This window comes from Canis lupus, chromosome X, assembly GCF_003254725.2.
Source record: "Canis lupus dingo isolate Sandy chromosome X, ASM325472v2, whole genome shotgun sequence".
In the NCBI taxonomy this organism is placed as follows: Eukaryota; Metazoa; Chordata; class Mammalia; order Carnivora; family Canidae; genus Canis; species Canis lupus.
Window position 1 is genome coordinate 50175876 of NC_064281.1, and position 17036 is coordinate 50192911.

The 17036-nt window shown below is 37.1% G+C and overlaps 1 protein-coding gene and 1 pseudogene across 1 annotated transcript in view; both read left to right on the plus strand.

The window, feature by feature from the left end:
• The window catches only part of ZC3H12B (zinc finger CCCH-type containing 12B), a 601939-nt gene that overhangs the window by 395545 nt on the left and 189358 nt on the right, over positions 1–17036 (plus strand). The window lies entirely within an intron of this gene.
• On the plus strand, positions 14642–14977 carry LOC112671777 (40S ribosomal protein S27-like; annotated as a pseudogene).

The window sequence follows — 17036 nt, forward strand, 5'->3', positions numbered from 1 at the left end:
ACATTTCTGAGAGGTAGTGTTCATGAAGATGCCTCTCTGGGAACAAAGGAGCTGGCCTGTGCCATTTCCCTCCACTGCACCTTAGCATGACACAGAGTCAACTGTGGGAAGCAGCGCAGCACCAACACTGGCTGCTTAACTTGCATACACCAGGCCTGGCATCCCTGCACTCTCTTGGGAATGCCCCTCAGTCTAGCTTGCCTCAGCCCCAGTGTAGCAGGCCCCTCATCCTGAAGACCAGCACAACCCCTGCCCACGCCATGTCTCCTTTCTTTTTCTTTTTTTTTATAAATTTTTATTTATTTATGATAGTCACACAGAGAGAGAGAGAGAGAGAGAGAGAGAGAGGCAGAGACACAGGCAGAGGGAGAAGCAGGCTCCATGCACCGGGAGCCCGATGTGGGATTCGATCCCGGGTCTCCAGGATCGCGCCCTGGGCCAAAAGCAGGCACCAAACTGCTGCGCCACCCAGGGATCCCCCATGTCTCCTTTCAAGAGAGTTCTGCAGGGCCTCAGTTCTGGTGCAGATGGTATCACATCCCATTTTAAAGTAGACTGTCACACACCTAGTTAAAACTAGCCACATTCAGGTCAGAGACCAAACACGGCTCATAGCAGTGAAGGAGATCCACCACAGATGACTGGCCCAAAGGGATAGAGCAGCTAAAACACAACAGAAGAGCACATAAGCACACAGAAGAGACACCCACTGAAGCATCCAGCACAGGGCACTACATGACCTCTTCTTCGTAAGGTCATTACTTGTAGAAGCAAGAGACATAACTGACTTTTCTAACACAGAGAAGATGGCAGAGACAAGACAAAGTGACAGAGGAATTCACCCCAAATAAAACAATAAGATAAGGCCATGGCCAGAGATCTAAGCGAAACAGATTTAAGTAAAATGCCTGTTGGAAAATTTAGAGGTGGGCGGGGGGTTGGGGTGACTGGGTGATGGGCACTGAGGGGGGCACTTGGCGGGATGAGCACTGGGTGTTATGCTATATGTTGGCAAATTGAACTCCAACAAATATATATCAAAAATAAATGAATATACTAGATAGAAAAGGTAAAAAAAGAAAATTTAGAGCAATCATCATAGGAATACTCATTACTGAGCTGGAGAAAAAGAATAGAAGAAATTAGTGAGACACTTACCACAGAGATAGAAGAATTAAAAAAAAATAACCAAAAAGGAAGAATGGAGACTGGAAACATCTTTGAGGCAGTGAATGGCAGCCTGGAAGAAACACAGGAATGAACTAATGACATTGAAGACAAAGTATAGGAAAGTATTATTAAGATGAACAAAAGTATTGAAGAGTTATGGAATGCAAGAATAGGTTTAGACAAATCTGTGACTCCATAAAATGTAATAATATTCATATTATAGGAGTCACAGAGTACAAAGAAGAGAGAAATGAAGGCAGAAAATGTGTCTGAAAAAAGACTAGATGAGGGGCGCCTGGGTGTCTCAGTCAGTTAAGTGTCCAATTCTTGGTTTTGGCTCAGATCATGCTCCTCCTACAGTTGTGATATCAAGCCCCACATCAGGCTCTATATCAAGCATGAAGTCTGCTTCAGTCTCTTTCTCTCCCTCCCCGCTACTCTTCTCTCCACTTGCTTGTGCACTCTCTCTCTAAAGTAAATAAAATCTTTAAAAAAATAATTTTAAAAAGACTAGCTGAAAACTTTCCTGATCTGGGGAAGGAAACAGATACACAGATCCAGGAGGCTCAGAGAACTCCCACCCAAATCAATAAAAGCAGGCCAATATCAAGACATATTGTAATTGAATTTGCAAAACATACTGATAAGGAAAGAATCTTAAATGTAGCAACATAAAGGAAGGCCGTAACTCACAAGGGAAAACCCACAACACTATCTGTAGATTTCTCAACAGAATCTTAGCAAACCAGAAGGGAATGACATGATATATTGAAAGTACATACTGGAGGGGCACCTGGATGGCTCAGTTGGTGAAGCACATGAATCTTGATCCTGTGGTCATGAGTTTGAGCCCCACATGGAGTGCAGAGATTACTTAAATACATAAATAAATAAATAAATAAATAAATAAATAAATAAATAAATAAAAAAAACTAAAAAAAGAAACTAAAGAATGGGAAAAAAATCTGCAGCCAAGAATAATCTATCCGAAAGGCTTTAATTATCCTGAACAATAATTCAGGAAATGGGAGAGATAAAGAGCATTCCACACAAACAAAAATTAAAGTTAGTGACCACTAAACAAGCCCTGCAAGAAATATTAAAGGTGATATTTTTTAGTGCAAAGGAGAGCAAAAGTGATAAACACAAGAAATGTCAGTGAAGATCATCAGAAACAACAAGAATAGTAATAAAATTGTATTAAGTACATTTCTATCAATAATTAATTTGAATGTAAATTGATCAAGCACTACAATCAAAAGACATAGTATGTCAGAATGGATTTTTTTTCATAAAACAAGACCTATATATTCTGCCTACAAGAGAATCATTTTGGACCTAAAGACACCTGCAGATAGAAAGTGAGAGGATAGAGAAACATTTATCATGCAAATTGATGTCAAAAGAAAACTGGAGTGGCAATATATGTATCAGACAAACTAGACTTTAAAACAAAAATGTAGTAAGGGACAAAGAAAGGCACTATATAATCACAAAGGTGACAATCCAATAACAGATCTAACAATTTTGAATATTTATGTAATCAAAATGGGAGCACAAATATTTTTAAAAATAATGAAAAACACAATAATCAATAATAATAGAATAATAGAATAATAATAGAGGACTTTATTATCGCACTTACATCAATGGACAGATCATCTAAATGAAAAGGCAACAAGAAAACAATGGCTTTAAATGACACACTGAGCCAGATGGAGTTAACAGATGTATTCAGTACATTCCATCCTAAAATAGCAGAATGCATATTCTTTTCAAGTGCACTTGGGACATTCTCCAGAATAGAACACATGTTAGGTAAGCAAAGAGGCTGCAACAAATAAAAAAATATCGAAGTCATGCCATGCAACTTTTCTTTTTTTTTTCTTTTTTCTCTTTATTTTTATTGGTGTTCAATTTGCCAACATATAGAATAACACCCAGTGCTCATCCCGTCAAGTGCCCCCCTCAGTGCCGGTCACCCAGACACCCCCAACCCCCGCCCACCTCTCCTTCCACCAACCCTAGTTCATTTCCCAGAGTTAGGAGTCTTTCATGTTCTGTCTCCCTTTCTGAATATTTTTTATATTCCCCAAATGAATGAGACCATATAATGTTTGTCCTTCTCCGTTTGACTTATTTCACTCAACATAATACCCTCCAGTTCCATCCACGTTGAAGCAAATGGTGGGTATTTGTCGTTTCTAATGGCTGAGTAATATTCCATTGTATACATATACCACATCTTCTTTATCCATTCATCTTTTGATGGACACCGAGGCTCCTTCCACAGTTTGGCTATTGTGGACATTGCTGCTAGAAACATTGGGGTGCAGGTGTCCCAGCATGTCATTGCATCTGCATCTTTGGGGTAAATCCCCAACAATGCAATTGCTGGGTCATAGGGCAGGTCTATTTTTAACTCTTTGAGGATCCTCCACACAGTTTTTCAGAGTGGCTATACCAGTTCACATTCCCACCAACAGTGCAGGAGGGTTCCCCTTTCTCCACATCCTCTCCAACATTTGTTGTTTCCTGCCTTGTTAATTTTCCCCATTCTCACTGGTGGGGGTGATATCTCATTGTGGTTTGATTTGTATTTCCCTGATGGCAAGTGATGCAGAGCATTTTCTCATGTGCCTGTTGGCCGTGTCTATGTCTTCCTCTGTGAGATTTCTGTTCATGACTTTTGCCCATTTCATGATTGGATTGTTTGTTTCTTTGCTGTTGAGTTTAATAAGTTCTTTATAGATCTCGGATACTAGCCCTTTATCTGATAGGTCATTTGCAAATATCTTCTCCCATTCTGTAGGTTGTCTTTGAGTTTTGTTGACTGTTTCTTTTGCTGTCCAAAAGCTTCTTATCTCGATGAAGTCCCAATAGTTCATTTTTGCTTTTGTTTCTCTTGCCTTCATTGATGTATCTTGCAAGAAGTTACTGTGGCCAAGTTCAAAAATGGTGTTGCCTGTGATCCCCTCTAGGATTTTGATGGAATCTTGTCTCACATTTAGATCTTTCATCCATTTTGAGTTTCTTTTTGTGTATGGGGCAAGAGAGTGGTCTAGTTTCACTCTTCTGCATGTGGATGTCCAATTTTCCCAGCACCATTTATTGAAGAGGCTGTCTTTTTTCCAGTGGACGGTCTTTCCTCCTTTGTCGAATATTAGTTGACCATAAAGTTGAGGGTCCACTTCTGGATTCTCTCTTCTGTTCCATTGATATATGTGTCTGTTTTTGCCATGCAACTTTTCTGATCACAATGCTATGGAACCAGAATTCAACCATCAGAAAAAAATGTGGAATGACCACAGATACATGAAGGTTAAACAATATGCTACTAAGCAATGAATGGTTCAACCAGGAAATCAAAGAGGGAATTAAAAATAAACACATGGAAACAAATGAAAATGAAAACATGATGTTCCAAAACCTTTGGGATGCAGCAAAAGCAGTCCTAAGAGGGAAGTGTATAGCAAAACAAGTCTACCTCAAGAAACAGGAAAAATCTCAAGTAAACAAACTAACCTTATACCTAATGAAACTAGGAAGAGAATAACAAATGAAGCCTGAAGTCAACAGAAGGAAGCAAATAATAAAGTTCAGAACAAAAATAAATGTTACAGAAATGAAAGAATTTCAAACCTATGAAAGGAACCAGGAGCTGGCTCTTTGAAGAAATTAATAAAATTGATAAACCTCAAGCCACCCTTATCAAATATATAAGAGAAAATATTCAAATGAAATCATGAATGAGAGAGGAGAAATAACCAATACCACATGAATTAAACAATTATGAAGGAATATTATGAAAAACTATATGCCAAAAAATTGGACAACTTGCAAGAATGGATAAATTCCTTGAAACATATAAAGTACCAAAACTGAAACAGGAAGAAATAGAACTTTTTTTGGGGGAAAAGGATATTGTTTTTATTCAAGTAACTGCAAATAGGAAACCACAAATTTGTCCCCCCAGGCTGGGACAAATAATGACTACCTCCTCCCCAGCAGAACAGAGGGAGAAGGTGGCCCCTACACCCTTGATGGTCAATACAGGCCCCCCCTCACTCTGCTGCAACACCCTAGGGAAAGAGCTCCACCTTCCCTGGGACTGGGATGGTGGGTAACTCAGTCTGCTCTGCCTTGGGGCCCTTCCCCTAAGATTTTCGGAGGAGGGGACATGGGCAGGACAGGAGGAGGCAATGAGGATGAACATTCGGCGCTGGTCGCAGCAGCAATGACAGATGTCTAAGAATGGAAACATTGGACAAAAACAACACAACTGTCCAGAGGTAGTTTGTGAACAGAGGAAAAAATGGAACCAGAACCTTGGAGGATGGGGAGGAGCAGAAGGGTGAGAGTGGGCAAGGCTAGCTCCTTATTATCAGTGTCCCATGTGAGGAAAGGGGATACTGAAGCTGAGGCGGAAGCACATGGGGTTGGGCAGGGTCTCTAGCCCACATCAGGTGGCTGTCACAGGGAATGTGGACCTCCTGAGCCTCACCAGGATAAAGGGGGGGGGAATGCATTTCCCTCACTGCAATAGATTCCAGGGAGGAAGGTGAGCTGGAGCCCGTTTAGAGGGTAGGGGGGCTCAAACCCCTTCTGCCTTCCTTCCTGTGCCCAAAGGGGGCTGTCTGACCCAGAGCAGGGACCAGGCAAGGTGGGAAGGAAGAGAAGTGTGTGTGAGCCACACCTAGTGAAACACAGGTCAGTCGGGGGGTATCTTGGGGCCGAGTGCCCTTCCCCACTGGCTATACCTGCTGCTGCCAGTGCTATGGAGTGGGGCAGATCAGAATGAGATGGGCGCTTGGGCCCCTTTTAAGGCCAGGGGAACCCTCCCAGGACCCTTAGTGGGAAGCCAGAGGAAGAATGGGGAAGCGGAAGGGACCGAAATAGAACTCTTAGACTGATCAGAAAAATAATTAAGTCAATGACAATGTCAGAAGATTTGGGGGACCCTAAGCTTGTTTTGTCTCTTGTGTTTGAGCTGTGTTGATAGGTATTTAATCATTCTGAACACCTAAAACATTAATCAGAGTTCTGAGAGAAAAAAAAGCTGCAAGTATACAAGTAGAAAAGTGACCACCTTTTGAAAGGTAGGAGTTGTGGAAGGTTGAATTGGGGGTGATATAGCTGTGGATATGATACCAGGGAGAGAGCCTGCAAACGGATACTACTGTAAAGTATTGTAAGCAGCAGAACACAAAATATGAACTTTTAGATGTCTTCGACAGTGGGGTAGGTGCCTGGCTTAAAGGTGCTCAGGTGGTGGAGTGGGGCAGAAATTCAGGTGTGACATCATAGTCTGAAGATCACCTGGGTTTAAAGAAGAACAAAGGGCACCAACATGCTGCACTGTTCCTAGGCATAGAAGTGTGGAAGCTGGCTGAGAATAGCAGGTCTTGGTGCCAGCTGTCTGCTCTGTTTTGCCATAAACTGAGAACCACTGCGTGGTCATGTAACTGATTTCCTGGGATGGGCCAGCAAATGGCAAAAGTGTGCAACAGTCTCCCTGGCAGGAATGGTGTAGCTACAGGCTTTGAGAAGCCCCTAAAATTCGGAGTTTTGAAACTCAGCCCTGTGCCTGAGATAAAAAGGCTTAGACATAGGGTGAACATAGGATTTTGAGGGGGAACTGGAGACACAGTGATAGTTTGCTCTTCTATAAAGGGTCACTGAAGAGTTTAGGGTGTGAACTTTCAGCTCTGGGGCTAGAAGGTGGGGCACTGCCCCACCCATCAGCACTGAAAACCTTCAGGGAGCAAAACAAGGGCACCTAGGGAAGCTGGAGCTGCTTAAACCAAGCCCTGCCCCACTGTGTCCTGAAGGCACATTTCTACTAGAGTAAGTCCATTTGAGAATCAGCAGAACAGGACCCCCCCATAAGACCAGCACAAACAACTTTCCAACCCTAAATTTACTTATCATAGAATGCTGCAAGCCTCAGCTCTTGGAGAAAATAGGATCTACATTACTTTTTACTTTTATTCCTTATTTTTTATTATAATTTTTTTCAATTCCTTTCTTAAAATTTTTATTACTAAATTTTCTTAATTTTATTTGTTTTTTAAGATTTTATTTACTTATTCATGAGAGACACAGAGAGAGAGAGAGAGAGGCAGAGACACAGGCAGAGAGAGAAGCAGGCTCCCTGCAGGAAGCCTGATGTATGACTCAATCCCAGGACCCCAGGATCACAACCTGAGCCAAAAGCAGACATTTAACCACTGAGCTACACAGATGCCCCTTCAATTTTTATTTGTATATCAATTTTATATATTTTTAATATTTGTTTACTTTCATTTTATTTTATTTTTAAAATTTCTTTTAGGGGTAATGATTTTTTTTAGATTTTATTTATGTATTTTAGAGAGGGAAGGAGAGGAAGAGAGTCTTAATCAGACTCCACACTGAGTATGGATCCTAATGTGAGGCTTGATCTCACGATTCTGAAATCATGACCTGAGCTGAAACCAACAGTAGAACACTTAACTGACTATGCCACCCAGGCACCTCAGGATGAAGATATTTTTAACAAGCAGAAAAAAACACACCCAAGATCCAATTTTGGCAGATTGTTTTTTTTTCTTTATTTTTTGTTTTGCTTTGTTTTATTTCTTCTTTTTGTTTTATTGAAAAAATGATGAGACAGAAATTCACTCCAAAAGAAAAAATGAGGGACTCAATCAGTAAAGATACAAGTAGGATGTCTGAACTAAAATCGAAAACAACACTTATAAGAATACTAGCTGTGCTTGAAGAAAAGCATAGAAGACACTAAAGAATCCCTTACTACAGAGTAAAAGAACTAAGATCTAATCAGGAAAAAAATTAAAAATGAAATCCCAAATGAAGGCCATAAAAACATGTACAAAGCAGAAGAACAAATCAGTGATATAGAGGAGAAAATTATGGAAAATAATGAAGCTGAAAAGAAGAGGGAGAAAATGGTAATGCACAATGAAGGTAGACATAGAGAACTAAGTAACTTCTTAAAACATAAAAGCATTCATATCATAGGAGTCCCAGAAGAGGAAGAGAGAGATAAAGAGACAGAAGTTTTATTTGAACAAATTATAGCTGAAAAATCCCCTAATCTGAAGGACACAGACATTTAAATCTAAGAAACACAGAGAACTCCCATTAAATTCAACAAAAGCCAGGCATCGTCAAGGCATATAATAGTGAAATTCACAAAATACACAGAAAAGGAAAGAATCCTGAGAGCATAAAGGGAAAAAATTCCTTACATACAAGGAAAGATAAACCAGGTATGCAGCAGATCTGTCCACAGAAGTTTGGCAGGCCAGAAAAAAAGTGTCAGGAAATAGTCAATATGTGTAATGGAAAATATATGCAGCCAGGAATTATTTATCCAGCAAGACTGTCATTCAGAAAAGGAGAGAGAGAGTTTCCCAGAAAAAAACAAAACGTAAAGGAGTTCATTACCAGTAAACCATGCCTGCAAGAAATTGTAAGGGGTAATTTGAGTACCAAAGACCAAAAGTATTAAAAACTAGAAAAGACCAGAGAACATCACCAGAAACACTAACTCTACAGGTAACACAATGGCACTAAATTCATATCTTTCAATAATCACTCTAAATGTACATGGACTAAATGCTCCACACAAAAGACATAGTGTATCAGAATGGATTTAAAAAATAGATCCATCTATATGCTGCCTAAAAGATACTCATTTTAGACCTAAAGACATTTGCAGATTGGATGTAAGGGAATGGAGATCTATCTATCATGATAATGGATGTCAAGAGAAAGCTGAAATAGCTATACTTATAGCAGACAAACTATATTTAAAACAAAGAGTGGAAAAAGAGATGAAGGGCATTATATCATAATCAAGAGGTCTATTCATCAAGAAGATCTAACAGTTGTAAATATTTATGCCCCAAACTTGGGGACACCCAAATATATAAATTAATTAATAATGAACATAAACTAATTGATAATAATACAATAATAGTAGGGCATTTAATATTCCACTTACATCAATGGGTAGATCATCTGAGTAGAAAATCAATAAGAAATCAATGGCTTTGAATGACACACAAAACCAGATGGACTTAATAGATATATATTCAGGGCATCTCATCTCAAAACAGCAGAAAATACATTTTTTAAGCTATTAGAACACTCTCCAGAATAGATCACATACTGGGCCACAAATCATCCTCAACAAGTAAAAAAATGATGATCATTCCATGAATATTTCAGACCATAACGCTATGAAACCTGAAGTCAACCACAAGAAAGCATTTGGAAAGACCAAAATTCATGGAGGGTAAAGAACATCCTACTAAATAATGGGATGACCAGGAAAATAAAGAAGAAATAAAAAAGATACATAGAAGCAAATTTAAATGAAAGTGCAACAGTCCAAAACTTTGGGATGAAGTCAAGGCAGTCATCTGAGGGAAGTGTATTGCAATACAGGCCTACCTCAAGCAGCAAGAAAAGTCTCAAATACACAACCTAACCTTATACCTAAAATATATAGAAAAGAAACAACAAATAAAGCCTAAAGCCAGTAGAAGGGAAATAATAAATATTAGGGCAGAAATTAATAATATAGAGACAAGAAACACAGTACAACAGATTAATAAAACTAAGAGCTGGTTCTTCAAATGAATTAATGAAATTGATAACCACCTAACCAGTCTTATCAAAAGGAAAGGAGAAAAGACTAAAATAGATAAAATTATGAACGAAAAGAGATCACACACATCACAGAGATACAAGCAATTCTAGGAAAATGCCATGAAAATTATATGGCAACAAAAGGTGCAACCCTGAAAAAAAGGCCAAATTTCTAGAGACTTGCAAAATACCAAGACTGAAAAAGGAAGAAATAGAAAATTTGAGCAGACCCATAACCAGCAAAGAAGTTGAATTATTAATTAAAAAAAATCTCTCAACAAATAAAAGGCCTTGGCCTCATGGCATTCCTGGGGAATTCTATGAGACGTGTTAAGAAGTGTTAATATCTATTCTTTGTGAATGGTTCCAAAAAATACAAAAGGAAGGAAAACTTCTAAACTCATTCTTCAAAGAGAACATTAAATTGATTCCCAAACCAGACAAAGACTCCACGAAAATGAGAATTATGGAACAATATCTCTGATGAGCATGGATGTAAACATTCTCAATAAGAATCTAGCAAATCAAATCAGCAGTACATTAAAAGAGTTATTCACCACAATCAAGTGGGATTTATTCTGTGCTGCAGGAGTGATTGAATATCTGCAAGTCAATATGAAACACCAAATTACATCTTATTTTTAAATTTCTTTCATTTATTTAAATTCAATTTGCCAACATATATTAATTACAGCACCCAGTGCTCTTCCCATCAAGTGCCCATCACTCAGTCATCGCATCCCTCCACTCTTCTCCCCTTCCACAACCCTTTGTTTCCCAGAGTTAGGAATCTTTCAGGGTTGTCTCCCTCTCTAATTCCCCCCCCCCTGCTTTCCTCCTTTCCCTTAAAGTCCCTTTCACTATGAATCACCATATTAATGAAAGGAGAAGAACCATATGATATTGTCAATAAGTGCAGAAAAATCATTTGACAAAATACAGTATCCATTCCTGACAAAAACCCTCAAGAAAGTGGGGATTGAAGAAACACACTTCAACATCATCAAGGCCATATGTGAAAGACCCACAGCTAATATCATTCTCAATGGGGAAAAATTGAGGGCCTTTCCCCTATGTTCAGGAACAAGACAAGGATTCCATTCCCACCATTACTACTGACCAATAATACTTGCAGTATTAGCCTCAGAAATTAGACAACAACAACAAAAATATGAAAGTCATCCAAATCGGCAAGGCAGAAGTCAAACTTTCATTATATACAAATGACATGATTCTCTATGCAGAAAACCCAAAAAACTCCACAAAAATTTGCTGGAATTCATACATGAATTCAGAAGAGTCACAGGATAGAAAATCAATGTGCAGAAATCAGTTGCATCTCCATACACCAATAATGAAGCAGCAGAAAGAGAAATTAGCATTTTTGTCATAAAAATTATTACAGTTCGAGACTTAAAGTTATATTACCAAGCTGCTGCAATCAAAACGGCATGTGACATTTAAAAATGGCATATATATATATATATATATATATATATATATATATGAACAGAATAGAAAGCTCAGAAATGGACCCATGATTATATGGTTGACTAATCTTTAACAAAGCAGGAAAGAATATCCAATAAGAAAAAGACGATCTTCTCAAAAAACTGTTGGGAAAAATAGACAGCAATGTGCTATAGAATGAAATTGGATCTTTTTCATATACCGTACGCAAAAATAAATTTCTTTTTTTAAATAATAAATTTATTTTTTATTGGTGTTCAATTTGCCAACATACAGAGTAACACCCAGTGCTCATCCCGTCAAGTGCCCCCCTCAGTGCCCGTCACCCATTCACCCCCACCCCTCATCCTCCTCCCCTTCCACCACCCCTAGTTCATTTCCCAGAGTTAGGAGTCTTTATGTTCTGTCTCCCTTTCTGATATTTCCTACCCATTTCTTCTCCCTTCCCTTCTATTCCCTTTCAAAATGGACTAAAGACCTATATGTGAGACCTCAAATGTTAAAATCCTACAGGAGTACACAGGCGTGTACTGTCAAATAAAGGCGCACACCTCTTTGACATTGGCCATTAGCTACATCTTTCTCGACATGTCTCTCAAGTCAAGGGAAACAAAAGAAAAAAATAAACTATTGAAACTTTATCAAAATAAAAAGCTTCTACACAGCAAAGGAAACAATCAACAAAAGTAAAAGGCAACCTATGAAATGAGAGAAGATATTTGCAAAAGACAAATCTGATAAAGGGATAGTATCCAAAATATATAAGGAACTTATAAAACCCAACACTCCAAAAATGAACAAACCAGTTAATAAATAGGCAGAAGACATGGAGAGACATTTTTCCAAAGAAGATATCCACATAGCCCTCGGATACATGAAAAGATGCTCAACATCACTCATCATCAGGGAAATATAAATCAAAACTACAATAAGACCACATCAGTCAGAATGGCTCAAAACACAAGAAACAACAGGTGTTGGTGAGGATGCAGAGAAAGGGGAACTCTTTTACACTTTAGTGGGAATGCAAACTGGTGCAGCCACTCTGAAAAACAGTATGGAGTTTCCTCAAAAGTTAAAAATACAAGTATCCTATGATTCAGCAATTGCAGTACTAGATTTTTATCCAAAATATGTAAAAATACTAATTCAAAGAGATGCATGCACCCCAATGTTTACAGCAGTTTAATCTACAATAGCAAAACTATGGTAACTACCCAAGTGTACATTGATCGATGCATGTACAAAGATGTAAGATATATATCTATAGGTAGAGATATAGATATGTATCTTAAATATTTTTAAAATAAATTAAATTATTAAACAATTATATATACATATATATACATACATATACACATATGTGCAATTGAATAATGGAATATTAATCAGCCATGAAAAAGTGGAATATTGCCATTTGGAATGATGTGGATGGAATTTGAGAGTATTAGGATAAGTAAAATTAATTAGATAAAAACAAATACCATATGATCTCACTTATATTTTGAATTTAAGAAACAGAACAAAGGAGCAAAGTGAAAAAAGAGTGAGAAGCCAACTAAGGTGTAGAGAACTATAGAGTACAAACGGTTGATTATTGGAGGGAGATTGGTGAGGAAATAGGTTACATAGGTGATGATGATTAAGGAGTGAATTTATTATAATGAGTATTAGGTGTTATATATAAATTTTGTATTACTATATTGTACACTTAAAACTATTATACTATATGTTAACTACCTGTAATTAAAAACTTTAGAAAATGTCTTCACATTTGAGACTGATACTGCTAACCATATTAAAGCAATCACACAGATAGAATGCAAATGCTTGGGCAGCCCAGGTGGCTCAGCGGTTTAGCGCCGCCTTCAGCCTGGGGCGGGATCCTGGAGACCCGGGATCGGGTCCCACGTCAGGCTCCCTGCATGGAGCCTGATTCTTCCTCTGCCTGTGTCTCTGCCTCTCTCTGTCTCTGTGTCTCTCATGAGTGAATAAATGGAATCTTTAAAAAAAAGAATGCAAATGCTTCTTTCATAGCCCTATGGATTATGAAAGATTAAGGAAATAGTATTTGCAACACACATTAAGATGATCGAAGAAACTACCTACAGAAGCATAATATTTAGACCTATCACCCTCATACATGCAACATAATCAATAAGTAAATGATGGGGTAAAAGAAGATATCTATTTATCTAGGGATTATGTATCACATTTACTGTGTTGGTATAGACTTCTGTATCCAAAGTCTGTGGCCACTTCTGTACTCCCTACTTTTCCTTTCCTATGTTTCTTCCACTACCTCCTCAATAATATAATTGCAGGCTTTATGGATCTTAAAGTACGTTATCTCCATCAATGAGTGGAGTGGCTGCTTGTTTTAGGTTTCATAGGAACAACAAAGGCCACCAATGGAGAATTTGTGTCTAAAATCATTATGAATAGTGATTTCAGAAAATGGGGAGTCTATGGGTTAAAATAGAAAAAAACTCAATTTCTCTTATAAATAAATGGTTTATGAATGTGGAAGCCATTAATTTGCTAATTTACATGTTCAAATTCTAATCAGATCCTACAAAAGAGATTTAGGTATATTAGATTAAAGGGCTCTAGACAATGAGCAATAAGAAGTCTACTGTCACAAAAGTTTGCATTCCAACACTTTCCACTCCATGGAAAAGTAAATATCAGATATTTTCTATGAATGCAACTCTGTTGAAGAGGCAACAGAAGTTAAATATATGGGCAATGACCTCCTGGGGATTGCAGCCTGATGGGAGGCACAGAGAGGTAACTTCCATCTACTATCGTATTTGACAAGGAAAACTAGCTTCTGAGGCAGGAATGTTATTCTCATTTCACAGGGAACTCATGTTCAGAGAACTTAGGCATCTTGCCCAAAGTCACACAGCTAGTATGAGGCAAGATCAGGATTCAAACTCATTTTTTAGATTTTGATTGTAAAATATGTGTATTTATTTACACAACACACAGGGTAAGATAAACAAAAAATAAGATTTTAGTAGTAAAATGTATAGAATATACTTTAAGTACAATAGGAATTCAGATAAAAGTATTATGAATTCAAATTTTATCTGAATCAGTCTGTTTTCCTCATGAAGGATATGGTTCCTACGTTGGGCTTATAGATTGTCTAATTAGATTTTCAAAAGGAATGAATAAGCCTGTCTCTGAATCTGTTTCTTCATTTGAAAAACAGAGATGGTGTTATCTACTTCTCCACTGTATCATTGCTATGGTTGAGTAAGATGGCATATGTAAAAGCATTTAGTAAATTACAAAGCAATAAAGGACTGGTTGGGCTTGTGAAAGGATCAACATGCCTTTGGCTAAAGATTTACTACATCCATCCTTGGAAGAGACAAAGAGAAAAACAGAAAGAAATGGCTAGCTCAAAGCCCAGATTCTTATTTTATGGATGAAAAATGTCCAGGTTGTTACAAGATTATCATGGTTTTCAGTCATGATCAAACAGTGGTTCTTTGTAAAGGCTGTTCAACAATGTTGTGCCAAGCAACAGGAGGAAAGGTCAGACTCACAGGATGTTCATTTAGAAGAAAGCAACACTAATGATCCACACAACCTCCTGAATTTGTGTTATGTGGCAGAAAGCCTTATCAGTTCAATAATTCCAGTTAATCCAGCAAGATGATATAATTAATTTTGTAAAGTATACAACAGTGATCTCATATATTTGGTGTCAGTTTTTCAATAAAGTTTAATTTATGGGCAAAAAATCATTAAACCATGTAAACTGTTATTAATATTTACTAAAGTATGAAAATGTGAGTGCATGTGATTAGTCATTTATCTCCCAAATCCTGTTAATTTTAAACAATAGTTCCACATATTTTTTCATTAATCTTATAAATTGATTTGTATTCATATTTCTTCTACTTTAAATTTTTTTCATAATGTTGGTTGAAATAAAATTGTTATATTTGTTTTGATGCGAATGCTCCCTTATTCTTCTAATTACCATATTCCAAAAATCTGGTAACTGGAAGATTAGAAGGCAATTTGCTTAGTTCTGCTTATTGTTTCTGAATTATGCTCCTAAAAGTAGGGTCCAGGTTCTTTACATTCCTAAATTTTAAAAATGCTGATTTCTTGGAGAAGATGTAACCCAAAGTACAGAAAAGGAGAGAAGAGCCATAAATTTATCTTTTGGTTCAGTTATTCTGGATATGAATCTCTACCTAGATGCTACTTTATCTCAGGGTAGGCCATGCTACTAATTTGAATCAGGTTGGACTTTATAGTAGGTAATTATTTCAAGGAAGTCCTCAGTCTATGTGGCTTAATTCCAAGGGTAATATTAGTTATTTTTCTATAACTCTAAACATACTTTCCAAGGAAACAACAATATTATAATGATACTTAACCAAAACATTAAAAGTAATCATCTTGAGATGAGGAAACATAGATGACATTTTTTCTTTATATGCTTCTCTGTTTTCCAATTTTTGTACAGTAAACATTATTACGTGTATAATTCTTAAAAATAATTTATTGAGATGAAATTCATATAGTGATAATCACTTTAAAGTTGAATAATTGTTATTTAGTACACTCACAATGTTGTGCAACCAACCTCTATCTAGTTGGAAAACATTCTCATCCCTCCAAGGTAAAACCCCTTACTTATTAAGCAGATTCTCTGCCCTTAGCCTCTGGCAACTACCAATCTATGTTCTGTCCCTGTGGATTTATATATACCGAATACTTCATGTATAACTTGAATATTTCATGTATGTTGAATCATACAATATATCTGACTTATTTCACTTAGCATAATGTTTTGAGATTCATCCATATTGTAGCATGTATGTACCAACAATTCATTTCTTTTAATGGCTGAATAATATTAATTTCTTTATCCATTCATCCCGTGATGAACATTTTGGCTGTTATCAACTTTTGGCTATTGAGAATAATACCGCAACAAACATTTGTTACATGCACTTCTTTGAGTACATGTTTTCAGGTCTTTTGTATCATATACATAGGACTAGAAATGGGAGGTCACACAATAATTGTATGTTTAATTATTTAAAGAACTTCCAAACTTTCCCCCAGTAAGGGAATCATTTTGCATTTCCACCAGTAAAGTACGAGGGTTACAATTTTTCCATATTCTCAGCAACCCTTATGATTTTCATTTTATACAGAGTGTAGTTTTATTTTTTTTATTTTCTTATCAGAGTGTAGTTTTATCTTAAATTTTTAAAATGTTTAATTCCAGTTAGTTAATATACAGTGTTATATTAGCTTCAAGTGTACAGTATAGTAATTCAACACTTCCATATATAACTCTGTGCTCATCAGGACAAATGCACTCCTTAATCCCTATCATCTATTTAACTCATTCTCTCACTCCTTCTCCCCTCTGGTAATCATCAGTTTTTCTTTACAATTAAGAATCTGTTTCTTGATTTGTCTCCATTCTCTTATTTTTCCCTTTGCTTCTTGTTTTATTTCTTAAATCCACATATGAGTGAAATCATATGGTATATGCCTTTTTCAGGCTTATTTCCCTTAGCACCATACCCTCTAGGTCCATCCATATTGTTGCAAATGGAAATATTTCACTCATTCTAAGGCTGATTAACATTTCAGTGTGTGTGTGTGAGTGTGTGTGTGTGTGACATCTTCTTTATCTATTCATCTATCAGTGGATACTTTAGCTGCTCCCATATCTTAGCTATTATAAA